The sequence below is a fragment of the Helicoverpa armigera genome, chromosome 2, assembly GCF_030705265.1.
Source record: "Helicoverpa armigera isolate CAAS_96S chromosome 2, ASM3070526v1, whole genome shotgun sequence".
NCBI classification, from domain to species: Eukaryota; Metazoa; Arthropoda; class Insecta; order Lepidoptera; family Noctuidae; genus Helicoverpa; species Helicoverpa armigera.
In genome coordinates, this window is record NC_087121.1 from 2,368,867 (window position 1) to 2,386,211 (window position 17,345).

The window sequence follows — 17,345 nt, forward strand, 5'->3', positions numbered from 1 at the left end:
AACAAGAATAAATATTGAAATTGTCTTGTTATAAAGGCCAGAAATAACTGTCTTTTGTCGATAACTTTTATTTTTCTTCGCGTGTTTCCGTAAGTACACAGTTTATGTCTTGCGTGGATATCTTTAGAAAGATAATATTATTACATTAGTTTGAATAATGTATTGTAATTGTGACACATTGGGTGTTTCTTTCTCAATGGGCGGAAGAATAAATCTAAACTAATCAGATAAGAACATAATAATATGCTAATATACGATGATATATCAGTTGACGGTGATTTATGCGTACCGTCAGCATCAACTCAACTCCGCAGCTTGGCTTTCTACCTGAATACAGCGAATAGGAAGGAATTCTGGGTCTGCATTAACTATTCTCGACCCATTTTTTTAATCACTTTTTGTATTTAAGTTACTTTTATAAAATGTTACATATTTGGGTCCTGGAAAATGCTCTAGAAAACTTATTTTATAGATCATATGTCGTAAATTGGAGAAAAAAACCACAAACGATTTCTGACCTTAATCGTCTACCAAAAATCCGAACAGAAGGCAGAATCTGATTTTATCCATCAACTAAGCCGAATACAGCTTGATTGAAACTTTTGAGGATTTACGCCAGAAACAAAAAAATGTTGACTGTATTTCTTTTATAGATAGAGTGACAGATAACAATCACCTAATGGAGGAGTATAATCCAGCGTTATTTGCAGTGCCATTGAGTTGCAGCGACGGCCAACAATCTGGGCGCGTTTCGTCAAGCGCATCGTTCGTTTCCTAGTTATTGTGGAGTGCTAACACTCAGCTGAAGACGAATAAGTGAGATATAAGTAAATATAGTCTGTTGATAATTATGTTATGTTACCTCTACCTCTCGTATTATCCAGGAAATGGTATGAAAATTATGAAGTCGAGATTTCAAAAATCTAAGCAGCCTTTTCATATTCCTTATACAACCGTGAAGCAATACAGACTTTGATCTTTACGTTTTCCTAAAAGAGTTAGTCCCGTCTGAGTCATAACACAAAGCGATTCGAATAACAAACCATGAACAAGTTCAAAAATATAAAATTACATCAAATATTTGCAACGTGTCGTTTATCAGGCATCAAACGCAAAGGCGGGAAGCGGCGCTGGCGCCGGCGGGCCGAGGCTCTGAGCCGTCCGCGTGGGCTGCGCGCACGCAGCCAAAGCAAAAAGCCGCCCGGACACTGCGCTGCGGCATTCCTTATCCAAACCGGTCTCCGTTTAATGGAAGCCGATTGTAACAACACAAACAAACTAAACCAAACCTTAAAATTGCCATCACTGAGTTCAAGTTCTTTTAACAAACAAAAAAGGTATAGCAGATGCGAGAAAATTATAATCATATTACAGGAGTAATAGAGGACAAAAAGTTGAATGATGGCACAAACGCAGAATATCAAATGGAGGTTGTAGCTTGACGTATTAAATCACGGACCAGTTGATGGATGAATTGTAAATGAAAGGGAGAGCGCTGATAAATGCCAAATCGTTGAAACTGCTATCAAGGACTTGTGATTGCTGTTTATAGACTTGAAGAATTGTAACATATTACCAATTTACATTCTTAAGTCTTAATCTTATTTTTGTTATTAATATTTCGGAGTCAGAGATCAGGAGACAGGGTTGAGATGAATATTTAGTCATCCCACAAACTCTGATCACTATTACATATAATAATGACGGGCTTATTATATTTGTACAATAGATTCATTAAAAGCAAACTAAATTAGAATACCACCTTTTCTAATAACTCATGCCTTAAAATCGTTTGAAAGGCTTTAATGCCACATTTTTCTACTTATAATTTAAGAGAACGAACAAACAATGGATGCCGATGCACAAAGAACAAACAAAACCACGGCAAAGGATTATCATGAATGCTCATACAGGAATCCTAAAACAACGAGGCAGATTAAATAACGAAGACTAAACAATACACTATAGTTCAATTAAAGGGGAGGCTTGGCAAACATTGAGACGAGTGACGTCATGCAGGGACAGCGTTTAGGTAGGCGGGCGCTACCCATGAACCTGTGTATGCAGCTGAAGATTTGACACTTTATTCCATTACTTATAAAGTTCTAAATCGAGGAGCCGATGCCAGATCTATCGGTATCGGCTTCGGTAAGGTCCCAGTTCGTGGAAGCACGGCCGCCGTCATAAACTCTTGCGCACAATGCCAACACCCCTGCGCCTGCGATAACTTTTGTTGGATTTCGAAATTCCAAACAGTTTTTTAGAACTGTGCTTGTTAATAAACGCTTCGCCGACGAGTTATCGACTTTGTAAGACAGTGTTAACAATGTGGAGTTTTTATAATCCTATTACGATAAAGGTTTGGAAAATAGTTAGCACTCTAAATTCTTTCACATTTAGACACATGGTTAACTTAGCGCGTTAAAACTTGGCATGTAATGAGGAGACCGGAGTGAAAAGAGAAATAGGTATAGCTCTTTAAATGAAAACTATTTAGGGTTAGTTTTTATTTATTGTTCATGTGTGCTACGTGAAGGTGAAGTAGGTTATGTAGTGTGTATAAAAGGTTTCATTATTTTGTAATACTAATGACTGCAAAATACCTCGTTTTATTTAAACAAACGGAACAAACAGCAATGTTTGCTTTCACATTATTAGCAAAATGTCCACAGCGCAACGTTACGAAACGTTGAAAAAGGCAATTTCCAAGAAATAAGAATACAATTGCCAGCTTTGTGTTGAGAAATTCGAGTTTGGTATAAGTTTAAAACTTGTTTTTAAGGCTTCAGAACTTTGAGAAGCCTACCCTGTGCTTTTGATATTTAAAATTTTTACTTTTGTCGGCATCAGACGAGTAGGAGTGTTCCATTAATTTAATACGAGTGTTGAAAATCTGCAAAATTAATTCATAAAAGACTAAAATAATTACTGTTGAAATAATATTAGAGCTCGCTCTATTCTAAAGTCCATCAAAGAAACTTAGTGTCGTTTAATTAAAGGGATTGACAACATGGGTGGTGCGAGCGCTACGTATGTACAAACATACCCATGCGATTAAAGTTTCGTTACAGTTGAGCCGCGTAAGTGTGTGCCAGCCTTGCGGGAGTTACAACTTGATAGGACATTCCGTATTAATTAACTAAATAAGTCTGGTAAAGCGGAGTGAGTTTGAAACAGTCGGCGGCGCTGGCGACTTGCGAGTTGTCAGTCGCGTGTCAATAAGACAGCCAGAGACACGGCGGATTTAAGTATGGGGCCGGGGGCGGCGGGCGCGGGCGGCGCCACCCCTGTGTGTGGTTTCCTTTTGATGTCATCTTCGCGCAAACTTTGCTACGGATCGGCTTTGAGATAGAGAGACGGAGAGTGACTAATTTGGCCCAGCATTTGATCTCGAGAACTCCAATGTGTGCGTCCCGCTCGCACCCACCGCCCGCCGCCGCCGCCGCCGGGAAGCTCTTTGCAAAATTTCGCTTTGATCGCAAAGTTAAATTATATGGGAATTGAGCATTAAATGGATACACATGTGAGGCGAGCACGCGGGCCGGGCGCCGCACGAGAGCCGGCTGCTGGCGCGCGCTGGACCGGCCGGCGGCCGCTCGGGCTGCGGCCACGCGGCACAAATAAAACACCCACCGTTTGACGATTACGGCGACTTACATAAATAATGAGCGGAGGAGTCACTTTCAAAGTTATACATTTGTGAGAGCGGCGCTTGTATTTAACTCCGCCTAATTTGCCGCGAGTACGCAGTACCTTTGAGAGCTCCGTTTTTACTAGTTTACGAAACAGATATTTGCGCCCGCCTTTCCTTTGATACGGCACTTTGTAGAGCATTTTACACGAGTTTCTTTTGAGGCCATTCAGACGGTGAGTAACGAAAGGCTGTCTTTGATAAACACGTGCGAGGACTCTTCAGTACTTATTAGGGGTGCTCTCTTTGAAAGTGCTTCTTGTGAAATCTATTTGAAACGTTCACAATATCAAAGCGGGCCCGATGAAAGCTGCGCTAATTAAACTGTCACTAATAAAATTATGCGAAAAATTGAATCTACGAGTGTTTTGTTCGCGATAAAAGGCCCGTGTAATTTTAATATTTCATTAGTTTTGAGAACACTTTTTACTAAAGCTACGTGACGGCGGGGTTGAATTAGTATAGACGGCGGCGCTCGCTTTGAGCTCGGCTTTGTGTTTTAGCGTAAACTTGTTAGAGAAGAGACATAATCTTATATCAATTGAGCGGAGTCTGGATGGCGATGCGAGGGTAGAGCTATTAGTAGGTTATTAATGTTGGGTCACACACTCGTGTAAGTCAAAGACGAGTCCGCAAAGTGGCGCCTTTGTGCGCGGCGTCGGCGTCGGCAAGCGGTGTGCGCCGGGAAACGTTCCCTGTAGCGAGGCGCTCCGTGCGACAACTCTTTGTGTAGCGACGCCTTTACGTACGCCGCCGACACAGGCGCAGTTTACAAACAGCGTCATTACAACAATCTCGTATCAACACACTAGCACTACAACATGATAACATCTATTTACAAAAATACTACCTTGCCTATAAACCAACCACCTCGAATTGGGAATAACCAAATAATACTATCCCTGAACAGTTTTGCTGTAAGGGTGCAGATGATTCTCAATGTTCAAAAGAGCTAATTACTTCAAACCAAAATAAACATAAAGTAACAACATAATTTAAATCCCAACACAAAAATAACAAGCGTATGACACTGAATTTCCCTACATCAATGACCGATATACATCAAAGACGTTCGATAGACTTTGATGTTTAAATCGAGAAACGTCTTTAACTAGTGCCCTTGTCATGTTAATAGCATGGTAGGTGCTTCAGGCTGAGGCAGCTTTGTGCGGCCTCTTAACGACACAACTTGGCACAAAGGCCCTGCACCGGCGACAGCGGCGACCTCCGACACAAAACAACTCATGAAAAACTAACACGCCCAAACGACATCACTAATCAACTCGTTACCATCAAACGACATACATTATTCAAATCAATAAAACGCTATTCCAATAGTCATTATTAATGAGCTTTAATGCAAAACGAGTGCTCTCCGTTTGACACATAATGAATGAGTGCCACAAACAACTTTAAATATTTACTTGCATTATTCATTGCGAATTGCCTTTAAGCCATTACACGTTTAATAAGTTGGCAAACGAAAAGGTCGACAACGATTTATTAGAATAGTACGTAAGCGCTAGATATTAAAGGTTCCATAAATATCAAAGGAATAGTACAAAGAAAAAATATAATCAAATCTTGAAATATAAGCGCTTCTAAGAAACACTCGAAATCAAAGAGACACCTAATTTATAAATTGCAATTACACCGGCAGTCGACGGAGTTCGGCGGGCACAGAAAAAAATTACAGAGAACAGATTACGAACACTAAATTTAATTACAAAGCGAACTCGAATATTACAAATTGGAGAGGATAAACGCGACAAAGTAAAAGAGAAAACACACCCAAAAGGAAACTCGTAGCATTGATATAAACGAAATTTAAATTAAGTACAAAGGGAAAGAAGATGAAAAAAATCCTTTCATTGAAAGCTCTCACCCCCGGAGTCAGAGGGCCGGGCGGCTACATCAAAGACACCTCCCGTCTCTAGCCTTATCTGTGCGAAACCGAGTTTGGAAATTAGCACACAGCGATCCTTTTTCTGAGTCTCAAAGACGTCGCGTGCGCACCCTTTCACAGGCTTTTAGCATTACGCTTTTATCGAGGGGTTTTTGTATAATTTGTCTTTGGACAGACATAACGCGATAATGTAGCTAATGACATCTTTTATTCAGGATCGGTTGAGCCTTCATGTTCATTCAAACGATCGCGGATTCACATTCCGATGCACGGAATAGTTTCGATGAGCTTTTGTTTATTTTCTTTAGCGAATGTTGATTAATATTGGCGACTTTTAAATGGTTTTCTTATGGTTTGATGAATTTAAAATGCATATGAAGCGGAATATGTTTAAATTCAGTTAAACGGGTAAGCGGATGGTTTTTTATTGGTTCTCTAAAGTAGGTAATTAATGTAGCTACGCATTTTATTACCCATTAATATCTGCGTATATTCTTTTTTAATTAATAGGTATATCATGACGGCTTTAAGACCTGTCATTAAATGACATGAAAAAGAAGTATCTACTAACGTCATTAAGTTCGTTTTTTTATTAATTAAACTGAAAAAGTTAATTTACCTTATGCATAATTGTATAACTCATCTGATATAAATAGATATTAAAACCAAATCGACATATAATGTTATTGTAAAAAGTAAGACCCGTGAAGCGCACGCATTCAAGACGCGTTGATGTCTTTTCTTTAAGAACGAGTTTCGTCGCAGATATTAGCGCATTGTAGAAGCTTATCTTGCCTATAATTCAGCTCTGTCTTGTTTTATGGAAGCATACAAACAATGTGTGTAGTAATATAAACATTAATTATTGTTTCGTTAATAGTTATTATTAAACAAGCAATAAAGTACTAGCGGTGCTTCGTAAACAGCCCTTCAGATGCGAAACATTAAAGCTACAATAAAACTAAAACAACTACTTTAATACGAACACAATACGAGTAAATGAACAAAACATCAAAAGTGCCACTAAAGCTCTGCAACTACAATAAATCCATACAATATACAGTAACAAAACACTATTGTCGGGACATGGAACAGCCGAACGTACGAAACAATAGACGCATTCAAATAAAAATATTTAAAATAACGACTAAGCTCTGACAAAACTTGCCCACCACCAACTGAAGTTGCCGACACACCACACTCGATATGCGACCCTTTGTTAGTTCATTAGTTCAGAAAACTTCAAATTACTACCTGTACTAAGTTTTAAATCCAATTTATTTATCGTACAATCCAATATGCAGGAAAAGCTATATACACTGACACTGAAAACACACAACTATATGTAACTTTAACACTTATTTATTCTAACGCGACGTTTTTACACGAAATTCTAAAGTTGATAGCTACAGTTTCGAAGTACGCGATGTTCGCGCGGAAAAATTGCGGAAATCGACAAAACGCTGCGTCACACGCGGCTGCCGACGAGCAACTGTCAGAATTTAGCACACAACAGTGCGCGCGCCGCACGTGGCCTTAAAAGTGGGCGGGGCCAGGCAGAAACAAGCCCTATGATTGGTCCAGCGGGCCCTTTGATCAGCCGCCGGCAACTAACTACATCGCTCTGCGCCTTAATCTCGGTAGTAACGTCCTTTTAAAACAGGTAATTTTATTACAAAAATGTGGATACTTTTTATGGTCAGTCGAGCAAGCGTTGTGGGCTCGCAAAGGACCCCTCGGGCCCCGGCCGGATGATATTTTCCACATGCATGCCATGGGCGGCGCTGAATGCAATCCCAATAATACATTACCGGGTCAGTTACGGTCAAAGGATACAAACTCTATCTCTTTTTTGACGAACTTGCAACGTTTTGTATATTATACGCATCTCGTTGAAGAATGTTGTGAAAAAATTTAAGCTGATCTTCAATTACTTGGTATGCATAAAATTAGCGACATTGAAGATAGTGATAATGACCGATATGATTAGCAAACAATAGGGCATCGCGTTCTAAAGGATTTATAAATTACTGAAAACACGATTGACTTGTTCATTTATTTTCAGAATGATTCATTGTTTTCAATTACAAAAACACAAAAACTTAAAAAAAAATTAAAGCTGGAGTAATCCAAATAAGAGGCATATTATTGATATTATGCTAATTTATTCAGCCTAGGATAGATATATGTAATTATTTTCCCCGTATACATGTTTTCAGACCCATCGATAAAGTAAAGAGCAATTAAGGCAGAGTGGTGTACGTTGGGCTTATGAAGCGCCTGGGGCAGCAGGCTGTACGTCGTCGCTGGATCCGCGGCGCGATAGTTTGCCGATGCGCTACGATTGCTGATATTAATAAAGCGCGCGAGTGCCGGCCGCGCTGCACCCGCGGCGCCGGCTCGTCTCGCCTGCATTATTACTCAGCTCCCGACACACACGCGCACGCCGCACACAGCCGCAGCGAGCTCGCGCCCCACATATAATGTCAAAGGGTGAGCGCGCCGCCTCACAAAGCGTAAGTGCAACCACTAAAAGCCAATCCTAAGTTTTATTGATACACATTGTATTGCGACAAAGTCTCCGTCGACCGGGCCCGCCTCACCCCACGCGCCGCACAAAGACAATATCGCGACGTCAAAGGAGCGGCGTCCCGCGGCCGGGAGGCGCCCGCCCCGGCCCCCGCCGCCGCCTAAAGGAAATGAAAAATTAAATTGTCAACACATTTAATATCTGCGAAAACGTGCACGGCGTTGCCTTTGAACGCGTCTCCTTTGCGGAACCTCAGCGGCTCCAGCTTTAAGTATTAAAATTTCAGTCGTAAAATTGAAATTCTGTTTAAGTTTAATTAGAAGTCGCCGGAGAAGTTCGAAGTCGCATTAGATCAGTAGCGCTAATGAGGCCCGCGGTGAGCACACGTCACAGGTGCGAGCGCCGGGGGAGGGAGTGGCGCGCCGTGCGGCAGGGAGGGAAGCACCCCCTCGCGTTTGATCGGCGCCGCCGCTTTGACAATTATTAAAATTTGCCTCGTACCTCTCGGGCCTCATCTTTTTCCGTCGCCTCGATTACGCCACGGGTTTGTCTCATTAGGGCTTTTGTATGGTATCGCAGGCTCCCCTTTGATGTGAGCGCGGAGGCGCGGGGCGGCCGCGGTCCACCTGCACTTTTATTGTTCCCGCCCGGCCTCGAATTTGCACGCTCCACTTTGAGTTGTCTCTTTGCGATTAAACCGCGCGCCGCTCTTTGACCTCTGAACATTGGAACGATAACATGGCAGCTGGTGGGCTGCACAGCGGAACTACCTACTCCGTGAGTGCGACGTGCGCCTGGTTGTACGTAAATGATCAAGTTTTAAGTAAAATGCACATGACCTTTTGTCCGGTCAGCAATAAAGTTGTTAATGTATCGTCAAAGCGGCGGCGCGCACAGTATCGGCCGCTGTTTGTTGGGGCGGGTCGGGGCTGCGCCGCTTGTGAACACTCGACACCCCTTTATTACTTCTGTTCTCTTTGTACGCGCGCTATCATCATCAAGCATACGGTTCGAATTAAAGCTTTCATACAACGTCAATTTGTCACCTTTTATAAGTTTTATTGGCGCCCAACGTGGGACACAAAGGGGTTGATCGAGTAGCCCTTTTGACAAAAGGTATACGGTAATATTGACAGGAATCGTACATGATTATATGTCAACTGATCATATAACCAGTCTTTTGTATAATACAGATAGGCTGATAAAATTTCAAATAACCACAATGCTTAACAAGGATTGACACACTCGCTATGCATGCAATTTATTGCATTATATCACCACCACTTTACTAATGCCGAGATATTCTTGACATTGTAGACACATTTCATGGGTTTTGGCGCCCAACGTGGGCCACAACATCATAGATAAAATAAATCAGTATAAACATGCACAAAAACAATTAAAATAAAATAATTAAACCAACTAAACCCATTCTCATACACAATCATACAAACAATATGTTCGAAGCTCCAATTGGCATCGTCGGTGGGAGCCACGAGTCAAAGTTAACGCGAGGGGTGCGAGGAGACAAAGCTTTGTTGTGCCGAACACAAGCTCGCAGCCTTTCATCTTTCGCCGTCCGCGTCCTTCAACCGCCGAACTGGCGACACAGGGCTGACACGAGCCGGACATCGGTGGCTTTTTATTGTATCTATCACTTTTGACATACGAAAAAAAGGAGAATTTCTATTGTGATATGGTTAACTTTTATTGTGATAAGCATTGGTATGTAGGCAAATGATTATTTGCAAGACCTAATTTTACAAATAAGTAGAATACCGAGATGTGTCGAAGATAACAAAATCATCATTTTAAACTGCGATCTAGCTTAGATTAGAAGATATTTCACCTCGCAGAGAATTGACTACAACTGTTGACCTCGTTATCCTAGTGTTAAGCTGTGTGCATAAAAAAGTACTAAAGTACAGTAAATAAAAGTACTCAAACTAAAGAAATACTCAAAGTGATGATGCGTCTAAAATTGATGTATTAATACTTCTATTTAAAGAAATTTTCCAAAAGCAAAACTTTACAGCTTATTTAACATCTAAATTAATAATTCTGATGTGCCAAAGAAAATGCGACGTAAAAATATGATATTAAAGTATTCCGCCGTCAACCCTGTTGTTAGTGCATTCCGTTTGATGTAAAAGAGTATCCTTTAGGCGAGACGCTTTTCTTATTATCGACTTGTCCGTAAATTTAATATAAAAATATTACTTTGCTTCAAGAACTACGTAAGTACGTCAAACGTTATTTAATAGCCGTTATTAGTTTGAGTACAGAAAGGCGATAACTGACTGGTTTTTAAGTTTTTAAGACTATATAAGACAGTCAAACTTGAACCTCTATCATGAAAACATCATAATAAACCCTTAAATATAAGCTCCTTAAAAAAATCACCCTGGTATAAAACAGTATTCAAAGTACAGTTTTTCTATAAGAGCAATAAAATAAGACAGGCACAACAAATGCTACATTGGATTGTCCCCGCAATATTTCCTCGAGTTGACTGCGGCTCGCGACTCAGATTGAAATAGTAATTTGGGCGGGCCGCACTCCGCTGAGCTAAGTCAATTCAGCAAGGAATGCGATCGAGCCGATACGATCCGCAAATTGATGGATATGACTCCGTTTCATAGAAAAATGTATTATAAGCATTTATAAGCTCTACATGATGATCTCATCAAAGTCAGAAAGACCTTAAGATTTTTGGATTTAGGAATTGTAACGGAGAACTCATTAGTTTTGTGTAACTTTATAAGCAGTGTTTCACAGCTACAGGTATAAGCTGGGGAATGGTCGTTGTGCATGTCGAATGGTAGAATGCCCTGTTTGACACAATGTCTTAATAACTAAATGAAATAGGTACGTAAGCTGTACATTTCTTTTAAAAAAATCTGATAGACCATTTCTGCCTTTATTTGCACGTACAGCAACGAATTCATCATAACAGTGATGAGCATATTGACCACACCAGTGACATTCGGTAGTTGAAATGCATTGCAAACATTCACCAAAAGCGAATATTTGAAAGCCATTCTACGAAAATACAGTTCCACAATACTTTAATCCCGTCAGTACATTTTTCTATCCATCAGGCAGATGTTGCTGGGGGATTGAATAGGCAATGCTCGGTGATAAATTCGGTTTGTGGCGGAGGCTCGGAGGCGAGACGGCTCGGCTCGCTCGCCTACAATCTACATAATGCAGCGAGCGGCCCGGTAGACATCTACGCCTAAATTGCATTGTTGTGTTCATCCCGTGATTTCAACTGCTTGAAGATATCTTCGCATTTTTAGGATATATACCGCCGCGAGGAATGCTGATTTTAAAATTTTACAGAACAACCAAGTAAACCCTATGAAACGAATTTCGTTCTCATTATACACAAAAACATTGTCATGAAGTGGTTGATGAAAAATACAAATATAACCGACAAAACCAACCATTCAGCGAGCTAATTAGTCCTTACCCATTATTTTTGCGCTCTGTGGTAAAGTTAAAACAAATTATTGCAGCACAAACAGATATTGAAATAAAATTACTGAAATTAATGTGAACGCTCGCAACACCGCTGCCTACATGTTTCGATTACACAAAGAGCTTGTCAAAGACCTTATTATGTTTATACAGTGACAATTCTCCAGTGGATATTATCAAAGTTATTGAAGACCGGCTCGAGTCCTCAACTGGCAGACATGATGAGCCGAAACTAATCCAACTTTGTCTAGTTGAACGCCAGGTGGGCGTAATCAACTGGGAGATATGGAGACGGTGACAACAGAAAACAACACTTACATGATACAAAGTCGAGAGCTACGACAAAATAAATAAGCGGCAATTTGTGTCTTCTGATGATCAAGGAATATCAAATTTCCCCCAGGCGATATTTTTATTTAACATTATTGAAGTTTAATTTATCTCAAGTTCTTAAAACATCGTAATACATAGATAGCCAACTAATTTCTTAAGCCGAAGGTATCAGTCCTATAGATAGTTTTCCTTCAATAATATTTTACCTTTACGAAAATTCTAGGAAAGCAACTTGAAAAGAAATAGATCAAAGGAAAACTAGTATTCATTAAGTTTGTAACGGACTCAGTTGCCACAAAAGCCGTGTATTCTACTGCCCTGTCATTTACTTGTGACACACGCTTGTTTGAACATGGATTATTTAAAAATGCGCTTAGGGCTGCCATATTCTGATGAAAGACCACAAAGCATTGTGGCTCTAATATGATTCAAATACCAAGAATTGCAGATATAAACCTAACAAATAGGTCACACAACAATTAACACCCATGTCCGAGAATTAAAATATTAATTTTATGTTTTATGCATCAAAGCATAAGTAATGTACGGCAGTGATAATTCATAGACATTAAAAAGCATGCAAAGAGGAAGCCGACACCATTTCCTCATACCACTTCCATTCCATAGACGGGGCGAGTCAAAAGGCTCACTTAACCTTAGCGAAACTCAATAACTTTCACTTTAAATAATAAATTCCCCTTTGAACACGCCGACGCTGAACAACTGATTCAGGGCTGCCATAATTTTGTGAGCTTAATTGGATTATAATCATAAACGGGTAATTAATAAGATATTTTAACGTCAACTTTTCGGAAAAGAGTTGAGATGCGAATTGACTTAAAAATCTTTCAAAAACAAATCTTTCTTGATGTTTTTATGATCACATTTTGCCGACACCGCCCTCCAGATCAGTCGGAAAGAGCACCAATCATGACGCATTTGAACAGCTCTTGCAGTCATTTTTATTTGTTTTGCAAATTCTTTATTTAAAAATCTTATTTCATCGTTACAAGATTTACTAATATACAGATACTTCAAAGCGTCTTTTTAAGAGGAGAGCATTACGAACAACCCTAGAAAGACAAAATCTGTGTTACCAGAGTAGAGGAATCCTTTTAATTCAGACAATTGGTTTAAGACGCAGACAAAGCGCAATACAGCCTTTATTAATTCTTAGTTTTTTCTTCACAACTACTCAACCTTATTACCTTTGCAGAATTCGTCTCATTAAATCAACATACTTTATTAAGAAACCGTACTGAATAATTTGTTGCATTTTTATTCGTGTGTGGGCCCAAAGACAAAATGTATTTCAACGTACAAAGTTTTAAGTCGTCAAAGACAACTCATTAGGCACTCTACACACCAAACGGCGGAGGCATCTATAAAAAATTCAGCAGGTCCTTACATAAAGGAGTGAACATTCTCATTTATATCTCCCTTTGAACTTCAGGCTTTTTCTTTTAAGGTACATATACACGAAACGACTTTTCAGCGGCTCCGCTGAAAACAATTTCAGGAGAAATAAACTAAGATGCTATGACGAGAATCATGTTAGCAAAAGATAAATTACAATGCTTTGTACTAAATAGGCCTTTGAAGAGTTGTTTTCGAGGTAAAGAGAAAATATAAAATATGCCATAAAAACAGCGTGGTCTTGACTGGAACCGGACTAATTCCAGTGGGACAAAATGTAGATTGCGAAATTTTAAATAAAATATAGTCAGTGAAGTCGAAGTCAGTTTTATTGCTACAATATCACAAGTTAGAAGTCACATACTGTTTTTAAAAGCACTTAACTGTTCGTAGAAAGTTTGTGTAATTTCTTCCTAGACATGTTTTCCTCAAGTCCTCATAACATATACAAGGATCTTAAGAAGACGTCGGTGTGCGAGTCGCGTCGTGTCGTCGAGTAGAGAGCAGATCGTGTTGCGACTTTGTAATTAAATCATTCCTTCGTATTAAATCGGCCTCCTTTGATACCTATCGCCTGTATTGAGCCGTCGAGTGCCCTCCACCCGTGACTCCCCGACATCGGCTTTCATCATTTTTTTATTAAAAACTCCTTATAGGAAGGGGTTGAGGGAGGGGAGCACTCCTTTTAAAGTCCCATTCCGAAAGCTCAAGTTTGGCAAACAATTTGAAAAATTGGAAAACATTGAGTGCGATATTTCACACGGAATGCGACTTGATGGTGATTTAAAGAAATGTTGGGGCTGAGACTATAATGCATGCTCTTAAATTGTGTTCAATTAGCATTCGAAATATACAACATAAGTGCCTCGGCAAAACATAAGGGTTAATTGAAATGAAACTCTTCAAACACCGTAACGTAAAACTTCTCTTTTTAACCTGTATAGTAGTATTATGTAAGAATATTTGGTTGTGCTAATGGAGTGGGACGCTTAATTTGTGTTGTGGCTTGGTCGGTTTGTTCATAATTAGTTTAATATTCGGCGGGCGAGCGGGAAGGTGCTTCGCGCGGTCGGCGGCCGGCCTGCATCGAGTCGCATCGCGGGCGCAACTATCGAATTAACTAAAATTGCATTGTCAACAGGAAACTGCAATGTTGTTAAATAACGTTTTAGTTAAGGGGTACAGCTTAAAGTTAAGTTTTACATAAATAACACTACCTAGATATAATACTAAGTTAATGAAAGATTTGTCTGCACTTAACACAAATATTGGTGTCAATTTGTTTGAATACCTCCCCCTACGATTCGGTATTAACAATCTTAACATCCTTTAAAACGAGAGTCAGAAATGCCTAGCCTTCGCAAAATCGAAAGCAGACAGACTTCATAAAAGAAAACCATCTTGCAGCATTCTCATGAGACGGGAAATATTAAAATTGTAGAAAAAACTACGACAATCAAAAGTATAGAGACCCAATGGATGTTACGCATCGGTTCAGTCTTCGGCGTCTCATTCTGATCTTGTGGCAAACAAAGAGCGGCGTCAAAGGCTCTGTGTGAAAAGGAATCCAGTGATAGAGGCAGTCAACAATGGGCCAGATAACGGCCGCGCCAAGTCAACCGCTCCAGCGATTTGTCAATAAAGAACGCTAAAAATATCTTCAAGCAACTTCAAGTAGCAAATGACAGTAGTTTCCAAAAAGATCCAGAAGTTTACGCATGGGTATTTTTAATATCGATAGGGCAGTTCCACCACAGCTTTCGAAATTCTGCAGCTCCCAACAAAATTATATTTTAAAAAATCACAGGACCCGACAGTGTCGGGATTTCGCCAAATAACAATTTGTATAACTTTTTCACCCCACTCTGCTGAGTTCTTAAGCCAAGTCGATGAAGAGCATTTATATACAGTGTAGTTTGATAGCTGGAAAACCCGCTGTCGCGTGTAATGTGGGCGACGCGGTGTTGTCGCGGGCGGGCTTCCGGCGACGCTTTGTGCCGCATTGATACAGCGCCGCCGATAAATATTGTGGCGAGCTTTGAGCGGCGACGCGTACACTCAACCCTTTATATGTATTACCAGATCTTTATCTAAATCTTTATAATGTTATTGTTTTGCGACACAAAGAGCCGCACTTAATAATGAATTGGTGACATGTTGCAATGATTTTTATGTCGTCTCTAAAATAATGCCATAAACTTTCAATGCAGAAATAAAGTATGCAAGTGACCACTCTATGATTCTTAGTCCACAGGGATTATAGACTTTGCCTTTATCTATCCAAATATCAAATTAAACATACTTCAATAGTAATAACGTCATAGATATATCAGTACAATTCTTAGAAGTATGAAGTCACGTCTCGTCGTTATTCCAGTAAATATAACCCAATGGCAATTAATATTCCCTTCGTGGAATATTATCTTGGAGACTGAATCGAAATTGGTTTAATTTGCCGCCCGATATGAAATGGAAACCCTTAACTTGAACCATGGTTTCTCTGATAAGGACACATACACAATACCTTAGCATTTATTCTCCAGTCTTGAAATATTGTAACACGAAAAGTGCAAAACTTCGTAAGCAGTTTGATCACGAGTTGTCTCATAAATTGAATTCAGCGGCCAGTTAAATATATTTATCTCGATCTCGACTGCTACCAGTGTGGTCATGAAGGAAACCATATAAAAGTTAATTGAGCCGCATCTCTGGAGTTTCATTTCCGCATATATCGAGACCGCGTGTGGTCTCGCCGTAGCTGCGCGGGGCGACTCCTCGCCTCGGCGAAACTCAAATATGAAAAGTCTTGGTGTGAGGTGAGCGGTCGCTTTGGCCCGGCCCACGCTCTGCAAACATCTGCCGACAACCGTGATCTTCGTCTGCTTCAGCCTTTGACGAAGCCATAGATTGCGGGATTGCGGTACGGTAACGAACCTCGTTTGTGTCATAAACTCATTACTGTCCTCATATCTGTGTTTTACTTTGCCTCGAGTTATAACCGGCTTATTGGTTGAGCTTAGCGATGGTGTTTTTATATTTAATTAGGTTTTCAAATTCACTTCTTGGAACTTCTATGGTGTGCAATTTGAAGGCTTTAAAGTTTATGCGATTCCATCATTTCAGATTGCTACGCCACGCCATCAGAAATTACAAAAAAAAAACCTTAATTGTAGCCCGAACAGATAATAACGTACCTTTGATAGTTACAGCAGCCATTCAAATTTTGAATCGCTCATGTAAAAGCTATCAGTCCCGAACGCCAAACTCGCGAATAATTTCGCAGAACATTGGCTGTAGTGTGAGGGGTGACTCCGGCAGGTATTTAAATATACTCCTGCATTAAATAAGCTTATACTAACAGTATCATAGTTGAGAGTATTACAAACGTGATGTCAAAGGGAAGCGAATTAGATGATTTAAAAATGTTGTCAAAGACAAAAGCTAAGAGAAAAAGGAGTTCACCGGTCCCACACGAGTTCTTGAGCACATGTTGATTAGTTGGCACGTGCAATCGCATAGCGGGTAAGGTCAGCAGAATGCGGTGAGCTAGGGTTGTCTACCTTTATGCAAATGAGTTACAACTTCTTCTTTTCAGATTTTCATCGACATTTCGGCTACAATTTTTTTTTTTTTACAATGAGAAAACAGAATTAATTTATCCGTATAAACAGCATCAACAGTGGTAGTTGTTTAAAAACTATGAGAAGCAATGAGAGCAAATATCCACAACATATCTAAACAGGATTTTAATATAGCTACTGCAGTTTGATTTCCATTCAGCCAAAAGTAGCTAACCACAATGAAATAATTTATTAACAAAAGTGGAACTCCGTAATTCAAAAACAGCAGATGGCAACCCTACGTGGAGTGGCCAGCCGGCCGCGCTGCCGACCGTACCGCGGCGCCTTTGTGTCTCCGCTTTGATCTCGCGCGAGTCGCCGCCTTACACCAGCTTTGATTGATTTCACGTTTTGTTAATTACATTA

The 17,345-nt window shown here is 40.0% G+C and overlaps 1 protein-coding gene across 2 annotated transcripts in view; it reads right to left on the reverse strand.

Moving 5' to 3' along the window:
* The window catches only part of LOC110372041 (axin), a 59,771-nt gene that overhangs the window by 33,035 nt on the left and 9,391 nt on the right, over positions 1-17,345 (reverse strand). Inside the window, exon 1 of one of the 2 annotated variants that reach the window (XM_049843824.2) lies at positions 6,852-7,085. The exons of the other annotated variant lie outside the window; for it this stretch is intronic. The gene's annotated coding sequence lies outside the window, so the exon portion shown is untranslated. Of the gene's footprint in view, positions 1-6,851; positions 7,086-17,345 lie in introns of those variants that run through there. 2 annotated transcript variants of the gene reach the window in all.